Here is a 23,468-nt window from a genome sequence, read left to right on the forward strand (position 1 = left end):
GAGTACAGTGACATTGTCATTTGCATGTTCAACTAACATGCAGTACATTCCCACTGTCTGGCACCACAATCAACTTAATTTCATGAAATATTAAAAGTACTTACTATAGAAGGTAAAAAGAAGCACTTCTCCGGTACTTGTGACATGGAAGAAATGGAGAAACCACAAATGTGTTACCTAATCAAACCAGTGACTCTAAATTGTCTCTAAATGATTAAGTTTGGGTGTGTGCATTAATGTACTCCTGTGATGGATCTCATTTAGGTTTGGTTCTTACCTTGATCCCAATACAACTATGATTAACATCCACTCCCCATAACACTGAATTGGATTAATTTGTTTAGAGAAAAAATAGAAGGGTGGTGTGTTCTGGAGGAGTGAGGAGTCCGCCCCTCAATCTCCGGTCAGTGAAGTCACAGGCATTTTGCCAAATTATCTACAGATTCGGGGTAACAACATTTAAAAGTCTGGTTGATTCTATGAAGAAATTCAAGGCTTACATTCCATAGCTTGGGTCCATCAGGGAGAAACCAACCAGGAAACTAACGTCATCAGAGTTCTAAAATGTTAGTTCGGGGCCTGACTTTCAAGCTCATTATCACACTAACTCAAGCCCACATCAATATACTGAACTATTAGTATATCTGTTATTTGTTTTGTAATAATTTGTAATTTTACTCTGCCATTTTTTGGAGTGACCTAAACACTAAACAGTAACAGCTTTTGCATATTCATACTGGCATACAACATGCCCACATTAATCTGAAAGTCTAACCAAAAGTAATGTGTGTGTACAAGCAAGAAAGAAACCCCAGTGTGGGATGGCACAAACATATTGCTTTTTGCCATATGATGTCTCGGTCTACAAAATGACGAATTGCTGAATTTTCCTGAGTAGTTAATTTTTTTCTGGTGATTAAGAAATAAGAATGCCAGAATGTTCTAACATAATTTAATAAATCTACACATTCAAAAAGACCTGCAGGTAATGCAACAAATAGTTTAAAACAAATTAAAAACAAAGTCTAAAAATGAAAGCAACCTTATTTATGAAGAACAATAATTTTAAACAAGTTTGCAAATGGATGGCTAATTACAGGTAATTAATAATTAACGAGGCATATTTAACAGAAAATTATATATCTTAACTTGTCCAATAGAATATTAGAATGAATGTACTATAACACAGCAATACAGAAAAAATAACAAGACAGCATGTTAAGACAGATAAAAAAACGTATAAGTATTTCTTAAATGTACCATACACAGTTTCGTCGTCGATGGATGCCAAACAAAATAATAAGACTCAGTTGCTAATCAAAGTGTATCACTGGTTCATCTTGTTTTATCTGTAATTCTTAATGCTGTGTTATTTGCTTATAAAATTTTCAACATTCCTATTGCTCAAGCAAAAATAATCTTTATATTGTCTTTTGGCAAATATGATACATATATTTAAAAAAAATCTTAACTGTTACTCACTCGATGGAATCGATAACTAACCATCTGAAGCGATTTGTCGGGCTTGCCTGCATGGCATCATTGTAAATGTAGGCGAACCTTTTTTTTTTTTTTGCTCCGCCCTTTTTTGTTGAAACTTGTTGAAACGTGTGACCGGAAAACGTTAGAGTTACTACAAGGCCCATAATACACCGCACTTCGAAGGCTTCGGAGCTCCTGATGGTATTTTTGTACATTCTAAAAACAGAGCAGACGTTGGAGATGGTGAGATCCGATTACTTTCAGCGATGATTGCTTAATGGATTTACAACTGTTTAACAGAGAAGAAAAAAGTTAAAGCAGGACGATTCCCTTTAAGAAATAGTGTTACACTCTGGATTTTTTGTAGTCTCCTTACGCTTTCCTCGGATACGGACTGGGTGCCTGACTCGCTGTTCTGCCAGCGACGAAGTGGAGTGTAGGTGCGCTTTTACGGCTCTTGGGCGACTCGGATAGACACCACCGGTTCCAGCAGCAGCATCCAGTCGAGGGACTGTCACGACACTGACGCTGTGAGTATACGACATACTTACCACGCGGCGCTGAAGACAGCGCTGCTTGTCGTTCCCTTTGTCTTGAACTATTTTCCTCTTAACGTACGTCCAAAGCCTGCAGTGTTTATTTTTATTGCTGGCGTTTCCTGCCCGGTGTGGTTCTTTTGGCGCTCCATCCGCATTTTGTACCTGAGAGAAATAATTGGGAATTTTGAGTCAACCGTGATTTAATATGTGTGTATTTATATGTGAGCATATATCATGTTGTGTAAAAATGAACTACACGAGAATCGAGATCGGTGATGATCATTGCGTGGTTGTGTATCAGGGAGTGAGATGCGATACTTTTCAGCAAATACACGCACGTTCCTAGTCGGACACGATCGTATTTAACCCTGTGTCATTTTTGTAGAATAAAGTCGTGAAAGGAGAAATTCCAGGAGCACCAAAATTAAAGGTGATAGACCGGTTCATGTTTATTAGGGAATCAGGTTCGATACTACTCTGTAAGACACCACACGTTGCTGATCGTACTCGCTCTTAATTTACCAGTTTATCGTTTTGTAGAATAAAGCATTTTTGATATAGCGGGTTGGATAATGGATGGATGATTGTACTAATTCGCTTTGCGTTGGAAACGTACAGTATACTAGTTGTGTTCTTTCTTCTTAACACAATGGTGGTGGGTGAAAACATCAACAGCGGTAGCACAATGCCAAAACCAGGGGTCAATTGACAAAGATAGGAAGTGGACAAAAAGGTTGAAACAAGATTAAAGCGATAGCCTTATTTTGCAGCCTCATGTGAAACTGCCACTCCAACATGATGTGTGTGTGTGTGTTTTAACTAAATATATCCCTTTGTTATGCACACATTCCTGGTTGTGTACTTAGTACTTTGTAAAACAAGATACTGTAATGCATAAACCTTTATCCCCCTTTCTACTCCTAAATCTATTTGTTTTGATTATCTTCCTTTTTATTGTGTCCTGGCTGCCATACAGTATGCTTTCCCAGTCACTGTGTCATATCAGTGGCTTTTGATGCCACCCCCCAGTCTCTTGGTCCATGAAACTCTGAGGTGCCAGCAAGCCCCAAACAATAAATGAGACAGAGGCTTTGTGTTGTGTATCCTCTTGCTGGCTGTGGGGGTTTATTGTTCTGTGCTTGATCTTATTTGCATGAATCCCACTGGAGCATCTTTTGTTCCTGGTCCATCTCATTCCTGTTTTGGTTGCCCACCCAATGCTGTCATTCGGTAGAGTTTAAGTGAGAAGTCTGCATGTGCTGGAAAAATGAATGCAGCATTTTTAAGTTATGACAACATTGCTCTGGCTTTGTTACAGTATTAAAATTGCCATAGTTGCACATTTATTTATTTATTTATTTTCATTGTTGGTAATTTACATTCCAGATATAAATAACTGGGATAAACCTCTGCAGTGTTTCCATTCCAGAAATGGTCATAGTTGAAACATTTCCTGGACTATTACCATATTTGTGTTTGTTATATTTTTTTTAGTAAAGTTTGCCATATCTTTCATGAAATTTGATGTTCTTTTACTTTTCTCCAAGAAGGAAACTTAGTATGGGAGTAAAATATAGCTGCGTATTTGCTAACAACATACAGCTGTCTATAATGTAGGAATACCCTTCAATTCTTACTGGTTACAGTGGGAGTAGAGGCATTTCGGAGGTCAGGAAGGTCACAGTTGGAAATGCTTATGTTAATGGTTGGGGATGCATGGATATAATTAGAGTTCTTAACTAATTTGCTAAATTTAGAGGTGTATCAAATTATTTAAGACAAGAGTCAAAGCAGTTTAACCCATCTTCTCTAAATCATGAAGCCAAACTAGAAGGGGCTCCTTTTTGTGCTTTTATTGTATTTAAGAAATAACAGGGCAACTTCTTGTTATATAGTAGTCTGTAGAGCTTCAAACAAAGGGTAGTGTGACCCAGTGAAGAAAGGGAGTCTGTTTGATACCTCAGGTCCTTCATGGTGTCCTCAAACTCATTGACTGGCCTGTTCTGTTTTAGACAATAAGGGGCCTATCCACGACCATTGTTTAATATGCAGATGGCTCTGAGTAGTTTTCCTGTTGGTACTGTAAATACTAGGCAGTGACTCAGTTGGCTTTTTTAGATGTGTGATCACATCTTTTGAGGCATCTGTGTTGTAACTAAATATGATGACAATCTTGGAAATGATAAAAAAAATTAGTAACTGAGTTTCATTCCTTTATAAGTGTCAGAAACAGCAAGCCTAGGCAGCTACTCTCAGTCTTTGTTAGAGGATTTTATAGTAGCCAAATTTTTCTCAAAGATGTCTTCATGGATTATGTTTGGAATGTTAATCATGAAGGAAAAAAAAAAAGATTTTTGATATTATACCTTTTTCTGTATGTTTTTGCTTAATTGACCTATACCCTAACCAACAAGGTTGCAATTGTGTCCTAATCTGGGATCCTGAGGTGATTTGTCATGTGGTGGGTGCAGCAACATGCTGTATCAGCGCATGCTCCTAACACCTCTCTCTCTCTCTCTCGCTAACCATCAAGACTGTTGGATTTTTCATTTTTAGAAGACTCCAGTTCTATATTCTCCATGTCAGGGCATCCTTTGCCTTGTGCATAAAAATGAGGATGGAAGATCTTTTTGTTGAAATCCATTTTGTAGAAATAATCATATGCCCATTAATTAACACACATATAGAATATTGTTGTTTTAATTGCCGCTTTTTAATTTCTTATGTCAGGATCTGCACAGTTAAAAGTTGTATGTAGTGAAAAACTTTTTGTGAAGAGAAAAGTCAGTGTAGGCTTTAGGTTAATTTTCATTTTTATATCTTAATTTCATACTGTTTATCACTTTTGGTTTTGTGGTGAAGTTTTCATCACAGGGGTGTAATTCAGCAATTCTCCCAGCCTGATGTGCCATTCTGAACCAGGGTGGACAGACATACTTAGACTAAACCTTTGCACTGTGGTTAAATTGTTGGAGATTGAACCTGAGCTAAACTGAAGGCTGTCCTGTCTAAAGCTTTCTTTTATCCGTATGTAGGTCTATATTATCCATGTAAGCATATCTGCTGCTGAGATTGATCCATAATAATGTATAGACACTGCATTATTTCTTTTCTCATGATTATAAATCATCTTGAGGTTACTACAAAAGTTCCTTTGTCTTTGGTAAGGTTAAGTTGCAGGAGGTTTTCCTGGGCCGTAAGCAAAGTCCTACACGCCCTTTCTGTATACCTTTTCGTTGTCTGTTGTAGAAGCAGCCTACAGTGGAGGAGTTGCCTGAGAACAGTTGTAGAAAGAATGCATTGGGGGTTCTATATACGATTGCTTGAATAGCAGGTGAAAAAAATGGAGACTGGCAGGTTCTTTTGGGTTCCTCCGGATCTGTGCCCACACTGCCCGCCATGTCTGACACACATACCTTGTGCCTCACAAAATGTTTACTGCTGGATAATCCATGTGGCAGGACAGTGTTTAGATGCCATGCAGAAATCAATGGCCACGATTCTGATATAGTGCCAGACGTTTCCAGGTCGGAGTACACTCTGTGGAGCATAAAGATAAGGCCATTGTCTACTTTTGTAGGTGAAAAATGTGGGAAGTCTTGGTGGTCTGGAGGTAGTTAATAACCAGGAGTTTCAGCTGCTTCAGAACCAGAGTTCCAAAATGATTTGTGATTTACACTTTCGGCTGCAAGTCTGTAATCCTTAAGGGTGCTAGAGTGTTCATTTTTTGGTGTGTTTGCATATAATGCAAAAAGCACCTATTGCAGTTGCAAGGTCTGTTTGTCTATCTGGGTGTCTATCAGTATTGAAACAGCGTGGATCCGTAGGACAGTTCAGTTTTCGTAAACTGAAGCACACTGTTCAAACTTTTGAAATTTTAAAATCTCCCATTTAAAAGAATTGGCGAAATTGCAGACTTGTTTGTCTTAAAGCAAAGACATATTCTTTGCAAATTCAATTACAGATTAGTTTACTATTTTGATTCTAACTTGATATAGGTCACTGCTGTTACTGACCTGTTAGTTTTAAGTATACATATTGTAATTACAGAAATTATCCACTTCAAAGTAAATAACTGCAATCAATTCAAGAAAAATTTTAACCACGTTTTTTGGAGAGTGGAACACTGGACTTCAGCAAACAAAATTAAAAGTTCCCATGAAAAAAATCTCACATTGCTTGTGTTACATAATCCATCTGTCTTGTTATATAGTTGTATGTACACTATGTGCAAAGCACATGTATTTTTTGCTAAAATATTATTATTGTAAAAAGAAAGAAGTCCAAAAAAAGGAGGCCTTTTCACACTAGGGCAAAAATCTTTCAGAAATGTTGTGTCTGGTCTAAATAAAAACATGAAATTAAAAGTTTTTCTCTGCAATCATTACAAACTACATGGTGTTGAATCAGTACTATAATTTTGACTTTGCTATTGATACCAGTATTTGGACCTCCACCGCCTCCCTCAAATTTTCCACAAATTCAATACCAAGTATCGGGTTCTGGGGTAGAAAAAGAGAAAAGCTGACATTTACTTCTGGTAACCAGTCAGTCTCCCAAAATGCTTATACTGTACTGTTTTAAATTGTAGCTTTTTTAGGTACTTTTCTAGTACTGGTACACCACGCAGCTCTACTTCCTCATGAAATGTTTGGTTGCTATCTCGAAATTGCCAAAGTGTAAATATATGTGTCACCACATTTAGAAACAGACATGTAATAGTCTGCTATCCTGCCCAGGTATGGCTGCCTTCTTTATTTAAGCTTCCAGCTGTCATTGACTATGACCTACAAAAGAAAGTATGGAAAGAAGATGATTCTTTATTTTGACACTTGGAAATTTGCTGAATTTTGAGGCCAAACAGTGGAGGCTGCTTTTGCATTTGTTAATGTTATAATGCCTTGTTAGTTTTAACTGACTTTGGTAATGGGTGGTGTCATTTGTGATTCTGTAGGGGCATAGGCTTCTGTATTTAAGGTTAATGGTTTCTTCAAACTTAACAAAAAAAGCTATAACCACAGAGAGGGAGAGAGAAAATCTTTGTAAAAACAATTGAAAATACTTCTCTTATTATCTTATGTACTGTATATAGAGATGTAAAATATCGATGAAGAAAGCATCTTTCATGAATTTCCAAATGGAAATTGTCTGGGGTTCTGCTAACCCTATGTCTTATGTGCTTCTGCCAAATATATATAAATTTGTTTTCTCTTTTATGTCAAAAGATTTCCCAGGCAGATTTTGAAAATCTTGTTTTGGAATGTGTAAATCTTAATCACTAATTTTTTCCTATGGGTGAGACACCAGGTTCTACATTCTTAGTTGGCAGATTACAATAGATTAGAAAATTAAATAAAAGAAATAGTTCAAGATTGTCAACTTCTTCTTTGGGTTTCCTGTTATCCAAAGGCAGAGGCATTCCTCTAAGCTTATAGAAGCTGCAGAATATTGAAGTCTTTCACAATTGTAAACATTTGTGAATATTTCATTTAGAAATTACAAATAATTACTTAAGTTACAATGTGTTGATAATATGACATAATAAGATGAGTAGATATTGAAGCTTACATTGGAAAGTCCACAGGGCTTTCTAAGTTTGTTTGCAGTTTTACTTTTGTCAATAAATTGTGATTTTTACGATAAGAGCATCTGTATAAAGAAGTTACACAACAGCTGAGAAAAATAGCTAAATTGAATCAATTTAAATGTGAAAAAAACTCCAGAATGTATTAGTACACTAAAATAGATCATGCAGTGAGCATGAAGGGTTTTCCTTGCACTCTCAGTGGAAAAAATGTAACTTGTTTCCATAAGATCTGGTTTCTGTTTTCCTTTCATTTGCTGGTTCAAATACAGGCTTTCATAGACTCTACTTTCGACACAGTTAAGGTGTTTTGCCTGAGCCTCCTTTCATCTCAGTTTTGCTCTTTATGGTGCCTAGGATATCTTGGATAATACAGTCATGCTTTCAGGTTCAGCCAGGTCCTCATACTGTCTTCTGTCCAGACTATGTTGCCTTGGGTGTTGTCTTTGCTTCTTTTTGGGGATGCTGGCATAACCTTTGTATAAAACCCATTATGCAAAATATACAAGAAATTTAACTGAGTTTTAGAAATAGTAATGTTAGTTTATTTTATTTTTTTTTGCAGGTTGAGATCAAAGGTGCAGCATATGATGTTCATTAAGATTGGTAAATTGCACACTGCATATTTATGTATAGGTATGCTTCTGTTTGTAGTTTTTATAAATTCAAATTTGCATGTTTTATATGTTTGTCAGAATATTTTTAAAAATATAGTTACATATTTGGTTTTACGGTAGAGGAGGAAGTTGAGTTTGTTCTTTATATCCAGTAGATAGATAGATACTTTATTAATCCCAAGGGGAAATTCACATAATAAGTAAATATGGACTGAAGTGGCGTCTTATTTAGGACTGTTGATCATGAGTGTTTCAATGACCCGTGGCCCAGTTCTGGATAGTCTGAAACAGAACAGAGCTATATAGCATAAAAATACTTGTATTATAAAAATTTATTCAGCTTATATATTACTGTTTGATAATCATAAATATGATACTGTGTGTGCTGTACACAATCACAGTACTTCACTTAATTGTATTGCTGTTTGAAGAAACTACCTTTGCTGAGATTTTTAAATCAACCTAAGGAAGTGGTTGCTTTTCTTAAAACACCTGTAGTTACCAGGGTGTTGTACTGTGTTAGTCATTATGGATGTAATGAGAAGTCAAGCAAAATTATACTTTTTAGTTAGCTAATAAAAGGAGTCATTTTGCTTGACTTCTCATTAAAAAAATCTCTTAAAAATAACCTTAAATAATGGGACTATATGCTGCTTTTTAACTTCAGTATTACATTTTACGAAAAGGATTAGAGGCGGTTACTATATGAGTAAGAACCATAATTTCTGAAAAGGTTTTAAATGGAAAATTTTAGGCAGCTTTGCAGTACAAGTGTAGTGACTTGAATAACTTTTCAGGATTTCCTCCACCCACTTGAAAGTATCTGACCTGCTTGCATATTTGTGTGCTGCCCTCAGCTCTTCAGTTGTATTTTCATTTTTTCTGTTGTTGCTCTTTAACTTTTTTAGTCACTCAGAGCCCTGCCACACAGGAGGAGTGTCTTTTGGGTCTTTATCTTATTGGAATAACTAATAAAAAAAAAATTCAGGTGGTAAACAGATATTTTCTGTTGGTGTTTGTGGTGTAGGTTAAGGTGCTGTTGTGTTTTTCAGTTTATTAATTGATGTAAATGTGTTTTTACTTTAGTAGTCAGTGCATTTTTTATCTTAAACATCACATTGCTTCAACAGTAACAGTAGATTTTCTGTTCAGAACTGTAAGGTACTTATATATATTTAAAAAGGTGTTTATTTTTTAAACAAACACTTCAGAGCAAGTTATAACCTATACAATAACATACAAAGAATATGGTACATGTTGTAACTGCTTATAAAAATGAGTTATAAGTACAATCATATTAGAAAAGCCTAAGGCATCTGGATGTGGATGTTGAGGCTGATAGCAAAGAAGTAGAGAACATACACAGAGCAAGGCACTGCAGCAATTTGTGTTTTAAGTGTGTGTACAGATTGCTCTTATGTGACTCTTTATTCACTTCATTTTTGAAGCAGCGTGGAAGATAGTCACTTCTAAGTTTTCAGGCTCTTCTTTATCATTTGAATGGAAACTAAAATAAGTCCAAACTGCAGATGTGAATGTTTGGCTTCAAATTTAATATCTGTCCTATGTGTAACTTTTTTTTATTTTATACTCTTGCCTAGTGGTACAGCATCTACCTGTTTCTGGAGTTAGTTGTGACAATAAAATGTTGCTCTGGGGAAAAACTATCCACCTGTCACTTGGAACAATGGTATTCAATTAAATAAAAACAGTATTGGCTTATCCAGATGGCATTGATGGTGCCTATGTATTCTTTATATTCATGCTCTTTTTTTTTTTTTTTAAGCCATTTTAATCACTACATTTCACCAATGCAGGCTGCTCTAATTCATTGTTGTAATTTTCTGCAACCCCCACAAAAAAGAAAAACGTATTTATGCATAATAATAACACACTAATATCCAAGGCAGTAAAACTCTATATCAGCACACAGGCTTTGTGCTAAGATTGTGCAAAATGTGATGAATGAGTGCTGTTATCTCTGGTAGAAAATTTCAGATCATGACCAGAAATTCGCAATTTTAATAGACATTTTCAGTTAAACAATTCTTTTAAATAAAGATGTTTATATTCCCGACCTAGTTTATTTACATATCTGCTAAAAATCCACTGTTTGTTTAGAAGCATGCAATTGCTGTAGAAAATATTATTATTGTATTTTATTTAAATAATCACCAGTCTTTCTGAAAAGTGTTTAAATTTTAAAAGCTCTTTTGTCATCTATACACGCATTGCTTTGGTTTGCTGTGGAACAATACAAAATAGCGTTAAAGAGACCTTATTTCTTGCTTATTCTACAACGTTGTTCTAAAATGGCTGGGACAAAATTATTGGAACATTTTAGAAGCGAAGGAGTAATTGGCTTTTCATGATCCTTCAAGCAGACTAATGCCTTTAATGGTTATCACAGGTGTCTTCAATCTTGAAACTACTCATTCAGCAAGTTTAAATGCAGACAAGAAGTTGATCAGTTGTGCGACTTCTAAGCATCAAATTAAACATGGGGAAAGAGCAGGAAAAGCAGTATCTGAGAAAGCAGAAAAAGCATTAACAGCACAGTATGGTCAATATAAAAGCAAAAAGGCCATCTCCAAAGAGCCTGATGTTCCTATGAGCACAGCCACCAGTTTTATCATGAAGTTTAAGGACTACACCACTACAATTGAAATCCCTGGATGTGACAGCATGAGGAAACTTGGCACATGATTGAAGAGAGAGGCTGTACAAACTATGGAGAAAGAGCCAATGAAAACTGTAAAACCAGTCCAAGCTGCCCTTTTAGCTCAAGGTACAGCAGTTTCAGGTTGCACTATCCTTCATTGTGTGGTTGGAAGCAAGCTATATGATAGAAGACCTGGGAAGATTCCACATTTAAGAGAGAAACATAAACTCACTATAGAGTTTGTAACAATACATGTTGACAAGCCACAGTCCCTCTGAGAGAATGTCCTTTGGAGGGATGAAACAAAACAAACGTTTTTTGATAAATTAAAAGAAGTCAGCGCTCATAGTTTAAAAAAAAAAAAAAGGCTTTCAAAGAAAAGAACACCCTACCATGAAACATAATGGAAGCTCAGTGATGTTTTGAGGTTGCTTTGCTGCCTCTTTGAATCTCTGAAATTTAGAACCATAGAATAATAACAATGGTAATGGTGTGTACTAGTAAACTGAATAGTAGATGAGTACCTCTTGTATAGAGTGGTATAGATGGAATCGTGTGCTTGGTTGTTGTCTGCATGGAGTTGCCACATTCTTCCAGACTTAGTGTAGTGTTCTCTCTTTAACACATATACAAAGCCATGAAGAGGTTTGAAATAGTGATTCCAGATTAGCATGAATGGGATTGTGCATGGGTGTATGTGTATCAGTTGTTCTTGTAATGGACAGATGCCAGTTTCTTGCCTTTCACACAGTGCTGAGGAGGAAGAGACAGTTGTCTAGATGAGGTACAGAGCCAGCAGTCTGCTTTTTTTCCCTATCTAAAGTGATGATGACATACCATTTTATAACATTTGTGCAATCTAAAGATGTGGATTAATACCAGATAACATTCTTGCCTTAAAAAATTGACATTTTGTACGTTTAAGCCTTTTTTATCATGTTTGGACCCTGGTTCCCTTTATCCCCATTGTAAACTGTAAGAACAGATGAGCTATTTTTAAAGTAAAAATAAAAAGCTTCACTTTAGAACACGATTTCATGTGGCAAATTAATATATACCATGATTGTGAAGAAATAACCGATTTGAAATCTACCAAACTTATCCTTTATTATCGGCACACATGCCCAAGCATAATTTTATTTTAGTTTATTATTTTCATGTAGCTGTACAGTATATGTGATATTTATTATAATAGGTAGATTCTGATTTTTACTTGCTTAACACTAGTCAAACATTTACAAGTTTCTGTTGTATCTATAGTACAATCTCTCTTAATTGGCCTCGCATTAACCGGATGACGGATTAACCGGCCTGGTAAAATAAAATTATATATATATATATATATATATATATATATATATATATATATATATATTTTTTTTTTAATCCTGAGTTCTTGTTTATATTATATGTATGCACTTCCTTCTTTCCTGGAAGGTGAAAAGGGCTCCTATGCTCAGAGTGATTTCCATTTACATATTCCTTTATGAATTTTCCATGAAACTATTTGGCTAGCTTGCGACGAGTATAGCCGAGTTCTTTTTTTGTTCTAGGAGTTGGGTGGAGTGCCAAATCGTTATTGTTTGCACCCAGGCTACATTTAAGTTATAAGGCAAGTACGAGTGGAGGGGATAATAAAACAGCAATTTGGAGTTAAAAAGAGTACGTCGGAGTATGTGGAACAAATAAAAGAATGTGACTTTTGTATGACTGAAGCAAACATTCTCAGAATTTAAAGTGGAGAAGGGGGGGTGGAGTAATTTCTAATTTTTTATCGAACTGTTTCCCTTTATGATGAGTACCCAACGTAAACGAATTGTAGTTTCAATGAACATGTGTCTTAAGGCACTAAAGCGGTTGGGTAATGGTGAATCGGTGGCGAAAATTTATGCCAAACTTGGTGTTGGGAAAAGCACGGTAAACGACTGTCGAAGAGACAGGCGTTCTATCGAGGATTTCTGTTTGAAAATGGAGTCTGATAAAAATCTGTCCAGTCGTTGTATGAGGAAAAAAAACCTGTGTGCGAAATCATGGATGAAGCCTTGTGGATATGGTTTCTTCAGGAACGTCGAAGAGGTACAGTACATACCTTAGAAATATTTTTCTACATGAAAATAGGTATGTGTCGAATTAACCGGCCAAAACGGCAACCGGCCATGGTTCCAGGCTTTACTATAAGCAATTACTGTGGTATTCCCTGACCATTTTTATTATATTTCCCATTTTTCTGTTGTCCTGTTTTCTCCTGCTGGCTTGACATGGATTACTTTTTTTTCTTCTATTTTGGTTTAGAAGCTAGATTGGTAATAAGAGGGTTACAAGCCAGTATACAGAGCAAGTATGAAATTGTGAAATTGCTTATTTTCGTTTCTTCTTGTAACAGAAAGAAGGGTTGTTCTGTGAAAGCAGCAGGTGCAGATTTTTGAGAGCATGGAGCAGAATAGAGATCAGCTGCACCTCTGTTACAATCTTAGCCAAGTAGTTTAAACTGAATGCATTTATAGAAAGGTAATGTGAAAGTGATTTTCCTGCATCATCAAACAGAGAGATTAACCTTGGCATGACTACAGTCTTATTTGAACTTCATAACTAGTTTTTTGATGCATGTCTAAAGTACAGTGGATACAGAGTGTAGGTCAACATTCCATTATCAGCAAATTGAAAAAGTTCCTTTTTTTCCTGCAGATGTCTGCATTAATAAAATATGAGAATTATTGACTTTTCTTCATTCCTTTAATTTTTATAACCGTAATGCATGAAATCCTTTGAACTGCTAAATGCCCTTTGCTAGTTACTGTTCTGTTGAGATCTTGAATTTTCAGAAAAGGGAAGCAAAAAAAACTTGAGGTCTGTAGAGGTTTCTTGCCAACACTAAAATGAATGAAACCCACCTAACCATCTCTGTGCAAGAGAACGAGAGCACCTCCTCACTTCCTTCTACCTTGTCTCTGTCTGTCTCATTAGCACCACAACAGTATACGTTGGCTCAATTTAGAATGATCTAAAAAGTGTGCCATTTTTCTGTGTCATGATGTTACTGGCCATAGTGTTTTTGGAACTAATTAACTTTACCTCTTGCAAAAGATTAAGTGATTGAAGTGACATCGAATGCTGATACAAAAAAATGACTTATGAGAAAAATACAAACAAAGGACCTGCTGGTCTTCAGAATTTGCAACCCTGAATTGCATTAAGTTGGTTTGAGAATGCTATATTTCTTCATTGTCGTCTTGTTGAAAAATGTCTGAAGTAGTTGATCATCATCAATTTACAGCCTGTTTAAAGGTAACAGGTGATGTGACAGTAAATTCTAATAATGGACATTGCAATCGGGGCTTAAAACCATGCACTGCCAAAAAAAATCTACATGATCAATAGTCACTACAGTTAGAGCAGTAGCTGCTGTGAAGAGTCGGTACTTAATGCACGTACCAAAAATGACACAGCAATAATATGTATAGATAGATCTGTGCAGATTCGAAAAAAACTTGAGATGCAAAGAGAGCTCCCTGAAAAATGGCAGTCATTTGAACTTGCATAATGAATAAACTGACCCTAATTCTGCAAACCATTTAATTTTTAGTGTTCCTACTTTGACTTTTTGCCATTTGCATTTTGAGTCTGGCACAATGTGTACATGGCTGGTTTAAGCCAAATTTTCATAAAAATTGTTGTAAACTAATAACTCACCAATAAATTAAATGAAAATCTTCATGTATGAATTTGGTTTAAAGGGTGTGTCAGCACAAAGACTGCATAATCAAAGAATGAGGATGCAAATACCTATATTTTTATATCTCCATTTTATACCATTCCAGAATGTGAAAAACTCTAAAGCACATCTGGCCACAAGGATTTCGCAAAAGATATGAGGAGCTTGTAAATAGTTCTGAGGGACTGGATTCCTCAGTCAGCATGTGTGCACCTTATGTGCCATGGATAAACTATACCTTTTGTGGGCTTTAGAATTGACTATTGTCCTTTTATTAGAAATACAATACTTGTGAAACTAAGTTTTACTTTATTTGTGCTTCTCTGTTCTATAGTCTGTGCATGAGCAGACACAGCCCTGAAATGTCTTGCTTACTTCTTTTAGTATTTAAAAAGGCAAGCTGGGTAAGTTTTTTGTAGTGATCGTGAGGTCACTTGTCTGTATTTGCTGTACTCTGTCTAGTTATTTATGCATCACTTGCCATTAGTGGACACCAATATCAGTGATGCATACTGATGCATATGTTATCTTTCAGGTTGGTGTCAGAATGTTAGAAGTTTCCTTCTTCGTGTGGTCATTTTTGATGCTGTGATTCAAACTGAAGAAAGTGAAAACAAACTAGTGATTTAAATGAGAAAACTATGTGCTTTTTGTTTAAAAAAACAAACAATCAAACCAATGTTTCACTACATGGGTCAAACATATGTTTGACAGTTATATTTACAGTTACATACAATTACAAAAACTGCTGGTTCAATGTTAATTTAGGGAGTTGTTTGATATTTGCTGGACTAATCCGAAATTAAGACTAAAGAGCAGACTCAGGAACTAACATCAAAGTTACTGTACAGCACAGCTTTGGTAAGGCATATTCACTGTGAGAAGAGCTTTGAGTCAGATTTGTAGAAGGCTTTGGAGAGAAATTCACTCAGACAGCCTAATAGGGCATTTGATCAACTGAATTGCCAGTTAATGTTTCAATTACATGCTTAGGCAAGAAGTGATTTATTTAAGTGAAATTAAGACATGTTTCAAATTAGATTATGAGTCAGATATTGAAGCTCTGTGGTTATCTGTATGCTGTGCTGTATAATCAGAATTTCTCATTAGTTTTGATATTGCATTGAAATTTCAATTGACATTCATTTTTGTAGTACATTTTTAGGTGTGTGGGTTTTATTTTAAGTATACTTTTCTTTTATTATGCAATCTTTTTTTTTTAATGCTTGTAGTCTACTTTACAATAGGTAGAAGTATTTTATACATTTAGAGTTATACTTCACTGCTGTTGTTCCATCCGCCATCTACACAACCTCTCTGATAACTATCAATTTCTCTGCTCTCATGAATCAAGAATTTTCTCTTTTATCTAGGAGTAAATTTCATAATTGTGGTAGCTCCTTGCTGGTTTAGAATCATGAAGCTTCTTTCTATTTTTTGGCTTACTATGGTTTCATAAATAGATTTTTAACCCACATTATTAAACTGAATGTATTTTTGAGCAATGAAATTGTTGAAACGGAATGTCAGCTGGTCAAATCTACTGATTTTTGTGCTGTTGAACTATTTTTGTGATGAAACGTTTTGAAACTTAAACTTTATTACAGTTAACACAACTTAATATACATACATGCAAAATTTCATAAACATCCACTGACCTGTTCTGGTGAAATTAGTGGTTTTTGTGGTCTTGGCCCTTCCATTTCAACTCCTCAATTAAAACTCCATTAAACCTATAGTTTAAATTGAATAAACAATTAATGTAAATGTAAAATTTCATAAAAGTAGACATAGCCATTCTGGAGTGATGTCTGATTTTTGTGAATAACTGACATGGAATGTAGTCTTCAGTGTAAGTATGGCCAAACATTCACAACATGCCAATTTCATTATCATCGACTGAACCTTTATGGTATGATAATATGGTATTGCTTTTGGGCCTCGAAGATTACTACATCATTTCTTGATGGAATATGTGAAAGACTTCAATCTAGATTTTAAATTGAATCAACAGTAAAATGCATGCACAATTTTTTCCAGATAAGAAGTTTTAAATGCTGTGTAGCCTTGATTTTAAGTTGGTTCATCTGTTATCCATGCTAAATTCCAGCTCTTTTTTTCTTACTCCCCATTACAACCCTCTATTCTGTGAAACTTTTGTATTGTTATATTGTTTGTATTTTACGTTGGACCAGCAGCCAACCTACATGCAAAATTTATTGAAAATGTATTCAGCTGTTATTGCATGATTGGCAGACAAATGGACAGGATACAATCTGGGGGTTGAAGTGAGGTCCTTAGTGTGTGCAAAATGCATAATATAGACGGAGGATATTTATGATTTTATTTATGTAGCTGTTGTATTGAAAGTAATATAAATTAGAACAAGTAATCATGCCAGCATGGATACCTGATGAACTCCGCTGATGACCTTCCCTTCAGTGGAATTTTCTGCTTTTTGCCTTTACTTTTTTGTCTCCCTTCTATTAATTAAGTCAAAATCCAATTTTGGAAGTTCAGAGACATTGGTGCTACTCAACCTTATCAAAGGCTTTTTAAGAGTTTAAGTAAATTATATTGTGTGATTTTTGTTTTTCTGCCTATTGTTTTTTCACTTTAGTTTGATTGATTTGCCCGTATTTTCCTGTCATGAGCAAAAGCTAGTCCTTATTTAGTGTATTGTTCTTCTGATTTATTTCTGACTATTGTTTTTGTAATTTTATATATGAGTACATTTAATTTCTTCATAATTTAATAAGATCTATTGTGTCTTTTTTTTCTTGCGGAGTCAGATTTGCAGCTTTTCATTCATCATATGCTACTCTCATGTAAATGGAATGTCAGATTTAGGTTGAAACCTGATTATGGTCGCTAGCAGAAGTGGTTCTTTTTATGAAACTGCTTTCTATATTGTCATTTTGTGTTTTACATTAGTTTCACAAATACAAATAGATACATAAAACACCCTGATCTGCAGCCAGTGCTTGTGTTGTTATTGTAAAATATCAAGTAAATGTGGGTTTAAAACATTGATTCTTTTACTCTATAAAGTACCACATTATAGGTAGTAAAATGCAGTTAACAATTGAATGAAATCTTTTCAGTGTTTTTGCTCTTTTCAACTTTTTGTTTACTCATCTTTACCAGAGGTGCCAATAATTGTGGAGGGGACTGTATATCTACAGTGCATCCGGAAAGTATTCACAGCACATCACTTTTTCCACATTTTGTTATGTTACAGCCTTATTTCAAAATGTGCTTTATCAATTTTTTTATTTTTAATAAATTTGCAAAAACCTCAAACTTTTTTCACGTTGTCATTAATGGGGTGTTGTGTGTAGAATTCTGAGGAAAAAAATGAATATAATCTATTTTGGAATAAGGCTGTAACATAAAATGTGGAAAAAGTGATGCGCTGTGAATACTTTCCGGATGCACTGTACAGTGGGATGCAAAAGTTTGGGCAACCTTGTTAATAGTCATTATTTTCCTGTATAAATCGGTGGTTGTTACGATAAAAAATGTCAGTTAAATATATCATATTTACAGAAAGTGTGCAATAATTGTTCAAACAAAATCGAGAGTGATGCAGAGGAAGCCTTTTCTCCGCTCACAGCACAAACAGAGCCGCTTGAGGTATGCTCAAGCACATTTGGACAAGCCAGCTTCATTTTGGAATAAGGTGCTGTGGACTGATGAAACTAAAATTGAGTTATTTGGGCATAACAAGGGGCGTTATGCATGGAGGAAAAAGAACACAGCATTCCAAGAAAAACACCTGCTACCTACAGTAAAATATGGTGGTGGTTCCATCATGCTGTGGGGCTGTGTGGCCAGTGCAGGGACTGGGAATCTTGTCAAAGTTGAGGGACGCATGGATTCCACTCCGTATCAGCAGATTCTGGAGACCAATGTCCAGGAATCAGTGACAAAGCTGAACCTGCGCCAGGGCTGGATCTTTCAACAAGACAACGACCCGAAACACTGCTCAAAATCCACTAAGGCATTCATGCAGAGGAACAAGTACAACGTTCTGGAATGGCCATCTCCGTCCCTAGACCTGAATATAATTGAAAATCTGTGGTGTGAGTTAAAGAGAGCTGTCCATGCTCGGAAGCCATCAAACCTGAATGAACTAGAGATGTTTTGTAATGAGGAATGGTCCAAAATACCTTCAACCATAATCCAGACTCTCATTGGAACCTACAGGAAGCGTTTAGAGGCTGTAATTTCTGCAAAAGGCGGATCTACTAAATATTGATTTCATTTCTTTTTTTGTGGTGCCCAAATTTATGCACTTGCCTGATTTTGTTTGAACAATTATTGCACACTTTCTGTAAATCCAATAAACTTCATTTCACTTCTCAAATATCACTGTGTGTGTCTCCTATATGATATATTTAACTGACATTTTTTATCATAACAACCAACGATTTATACAGGAAAATAATGACTATTAACAAGGTTGCCCAAACTTTTGCATCCCACTGTATATAAAGTGTGCATTTGTTTATATGTATGTGTGTATGAATGTGTTGTTGTATTTGTCTGGAATGCAGATCCACCCTGTTGTACCTATGTTCACCACATTTTGCATAGATTCTCCAGATGTACAGGGGAATAACATAGGCTTTATATTTTGTTCTGAAATGTTTCCCCTTAGGGAAATTTATTTAGTAATTGTACTTGTGCTTTAATAATGCCTCAGTAGGTATTGTCGGAACTTGGTGTGCATAGTTGCTCCCCATTGTGGATTTAGCCATTGAAGTTTTAGTTTGGAGACAACATTTTTACTCTTGGGCAATGCATTCAGTGACCACATCTGCACATTATTGCATTCAAGGCAGTGCCAGATATGCCTGCTATATGTAAGTACTGCATATACTGTATGTATTTGAATTTTTGATCCATCTCATACTTTTAATTATAGACTCCACAAAACTTTATTTAAAGCTGCTAACTTTTCTTATGATTCTATTATTATTGTTAGATAAGTTCACTTTGGCTTAGTTATTATTTACATATTTGTTTGTGCTTCTATAATTTTACATCTAGGTAAAGATCACACAGTGAATTGGAAGCTGACTAACAACATTTTGATTTAAAGTATTTTGCTTGTCTTTTCTCTACATTCATAATGGCTAACATGGTACAACACCCTAGTATTACAGACATTAAGACAGTAAGAAAAGGCCTGATTAATAAAACCTGTTAAGTAGTTTTTTCTTATGCACCCATCCCCCTGCAATTCTGCTAAAGCATCCCTGTGTTCAAAAGAAAAAAGTCAGCTTGTTGAATTATGAACTACGATAAATAAGAGTTATTATGAGGTGTAATGGGTTTATTAAAATAAACATATAAAATATAAAAATATAAAATAGGTCATCGCAAATCAAATTAAACAATATAAGCCAACACTGCAGTACAGCTTTTGTCATTTGTTTAAGCAACTAATTTGACTTGCACATCTATTGTTGTTGTGTGTGTTTTTTTTGTTTTTTTTTTCTTATTTCTTAAAATTCACTTTAATTTTATTATATCCACTATATTCATATGTGCATAAAATGTGGGGCTATTGCAACTGTACAGAATTTGTGAGATGTTCCCTTGAACATTGTGTAATTTGAAATTAGTCTGATATTTTCTATGTCTGCTAATGGCCCTTTTAATATGCACATCTGTTGCTGTTGATTTTTTTTTTAATTGAAGGCTGTAGTTATTGAGAATGAGCTATCCATTTTAGATACAAGCTCCCCATTTTTGTACATTTTTCATACTTTTTCACAAGCATTCATTGTTTGCTTCCATAATAAATGGCATGTTAAAATGCACTGCGCAGTTAATGTACATTAATTATAGTTTTACAATTGATGATTAATTTTCCTGTACTCAGAATTATAGCTTGCCTTCCAGGTTGTTACCCAGGCTCACCAGCTTGCAATTTTTGTCCTCATCCCTTCTCTGCAGGAAGCTTGTAAGAACAGCTCTAATGAGCAAATGTTCAGTTCGTTGTGTTATTTGAAATTTGCTACTCTTTTAGCATCCGTGTTTAACAAAATTGTATTTTAATATTACAATTGTGATTAAGTTTTGAGAAGAGTAGTTCTATTCAGCTTGAATAGTTCAGCTGCAAATTATGAAGGAAAATATAATATTGTGAGCAAATAAACAAATGGCCTGTGGTGGGCTGGCGCCCTGCTCGGGGTTTGTTTCCTGCCTTGCTCCCTGTGTTGGCTGGGATTGGCTCCAGCAGACCCCCATGACCCTGTAGTTAGAATGTAGCGGGTTGGGTAATGGATGGTTGGATAAACAAATGGCCAGATTTATTGGGTTCATTAAAATATGGTGTGTAAAGAAAACAGAGGAGTTGGAGAACAATAGAGACGCTCAGACATTCAAACACAAGAAGTGATTGAGCAGTAAAACAAATTCACATTCCTGAAGCTGTGAGGCAGTAACATTAGCCCCCCATGCTGCATGTGATAAATTACATTTATTTACATTCATTGTTATGTGACACTCTCAGTAAACCAGATCAGGGTACTTCTATTTGTTTTTGATCACCAGTTTTTTCTTTGCAGCATTTATACATCATTTTGACCTTGGTTCTTTCACTTGATTTTCATTATTAAGGTTAAATATTTTTAATTTTCTTGTGTTTTAAGAGGAAAGCAAAGCTGAGCTAAAGTGTACTTACCAGGTAATATTCCTTAAAGGCATATTGATCAAAAATCGGTTTCATGACAATTCTTGTAATATACATAAGAAGGTATTTTAAATAAGAAGTTACTGACTCTCAGTTGATATTTCATTTACATGTTTCATTTATATTGGAAACTTATTTGTTTGCATTTTTATAAGTCTAGGTTTACATTATATTTCATTTGAGTTGAATTCTTTTTTTAGTTATATTTCACAGATTCAGAATGAAATAATTATTAGATTAACTAACCTCAATTAAAAGCAAAACCAGTCTTTAAAACAGCAAAACATTTTGTTTGTTTAAAATTCAACTGCAGAATTAACATACAAAGGAAAAACTTGTTTGTGAAATCTTTTTGATTAGTTTTAGTTTATAAAAATCAGTTTGAATTTTTGATGGTGAAGTACAGCAGCTGAGTTGTCAACGGTGTGTGTGTTTGTTTACTTTTACACCTGTTCTTGCATTGATTGGTTTCCAAAATGTCTGTAACCTTACATTACGTGACTTTGATTCTGTAGGTATATCCAAAAACCGTCTTTTACTTAGTCAGGGACTTAAGGTGAAAGGTCCAACAACTGTAACATCATGAGATTTTAACAACTTCTTTACTGTGGTGTGCTTTCTGTTTATATCTCATTGTGAGTTGTTACTGCCTTTAAACAATAATGTAAGCGCTCCCCCAGAGGAAATGCATTCCCATAATTATCACTTCCAAACCGTGTTCTGAATGTATGCCTATCATACAGTATAAGTGTCGACTATTTTCTGTACTATTTGCAAGTGCTCAATTGAATGTACATCCATCCATTATCCAACCTGCTATATTCTAACTACAGGGTCACGGGTGTCTGGTGGAGCCAGTCCCAGCCAACAAACGGCGCAAGGTAGGAAACAAACCCCAGATAGGGCGCCAACCCACCGCAGGGCGCACACACACACACACACCCATACACCAAGCATACACTAGGGACAATTTAGAATCGGCAATGCACCTAACCTGCATGTCTTTGGACTGTGGGAGGAAACCGAAGGAAACCCACGCAGACATGGGGAGAACATGCAAACTCCACGCAGGGAGGATCTGGGAAGTGAACCTGAGTCTCCTAACTGTGAGGCAGCAGCGCTACCACTGCGTCACCGTGCTGCCCCAATTGAAAAAAATAATTTTGGAAACTGTAAGAGCTGAGCAGGGATAATTTGCTTCTTATGGACAGCATCAAAACAGTTATTTAAAGGTAGCATTCATTTCATCTCTTTTTGAGGCAAGTTCCTTGATTGTGATAAACACAATGAAGGAGTCACCCATGGTTAATTCACTGTAGGATTGCAAAATGAATCATATTAAAATTATGCTGTCAATTAGTTTCTCAATTACAACCTGAATCAAGAATATGGTAATTTCTGAAACATTTTTTTTCCGATAATCGGTACATAAAACCATCTCTGATGGTATCGGAGACTCTCTTAACTGAGCTCCTCTTATTTGTTGAATGTCCATAGTATGTGCCAGTTAACCTCAAGCACACTATGATGTGTGAGTGTTTAAGAAAGATATAGGACATACAATCTTTGAAATGAGTGACATTAGTTAAACACCACTTTCTCAAAAATGAAGTAAAATACCTGTATTGGTACCGAAAAAGGTTACTCTTCTCTTGTGTGGAGTTTTTCCGGCGGGTAGAAGATGATGATGATGATGATAGGTTAATGACATGTACTGTGCATACTATGTTTTGCAGTCATGGCAATGCCACAAATGTATATAACCTCCTAAAGAGTGATCATAAAATAAAATATGATTAGGCTGTAAAATCTAAGAAAACCAAATCATAGCCTGCATATCATTCAAGTACCAACAGGCATAAGAGACAATAGGTATGATAGCTAATCACTTGCCAGAAGATTGTGCTCCTTTTAATACCGAATCGATTGAGGGTGTAAACATCCTCAACAGGCGCCATACAATCCCATCACTCCGTGATGTTATGAAAATTGCCTTACTTACTCTGTTTGCTAGAAGTTCATGAAAAATAGAAAGATTTTGTGTCTGTGACCATTTTATAGTGCAGCAAAACCATGAATTATTTCTGTACAAGAGTTTAACATTACACTGAGAATCCAATGTCTACAAATTGCATTTTTTCCCTGATGGGTTAGAAGAAGCTGTTG

At 35.5% G+C, this 23,468-nt stretch overlaps 1 protein-coding gene across 2 annotated transcripts in view; it reads left to right on the top strand.

Moving 5' to 3' along the window:
• The first annotated feature begins 1,684 nt into the window (after window positions 1-1,684).
• The window catches only part of peli1b (pellino E3 ubiquitin protein ligase 1b), a 177,537-nt gene continuing 155,753 nt past the window's right edge, over window positions 1,685-23,468 (top strand). Inside the window, exons 1-2 of one of the 2 annotated variants that reach the window (XM_039739136.1) lie at window positions 1,685-2,012; window positions 8,171-8,241. The gene's annotated coding sequence lies outside the window, so the exon portion shown is untranslated. The remainder of the gene's footprint in view (window positions 2,013-8,170; window positions 8,242-23,468) is intronic. The other variant, XM_039739135.1, reaches the window with a different exon arrangement.

Source organism: Polypterus senegalus, chromosome 16, assembly GCF_016835505.1.
Source record: "Polypterus senegalus isolate Bchr_013 chromosome 16, ASM1683550v1, whole genome shotgun sequence".
Classification (NCBI taxonomy): domain Eukaryota; kingdom Metazoa; phylum Chordata; class Cladistia; order Polypteriformes; family Polypteridae; genus Polypterus; species Polypterus senegalus.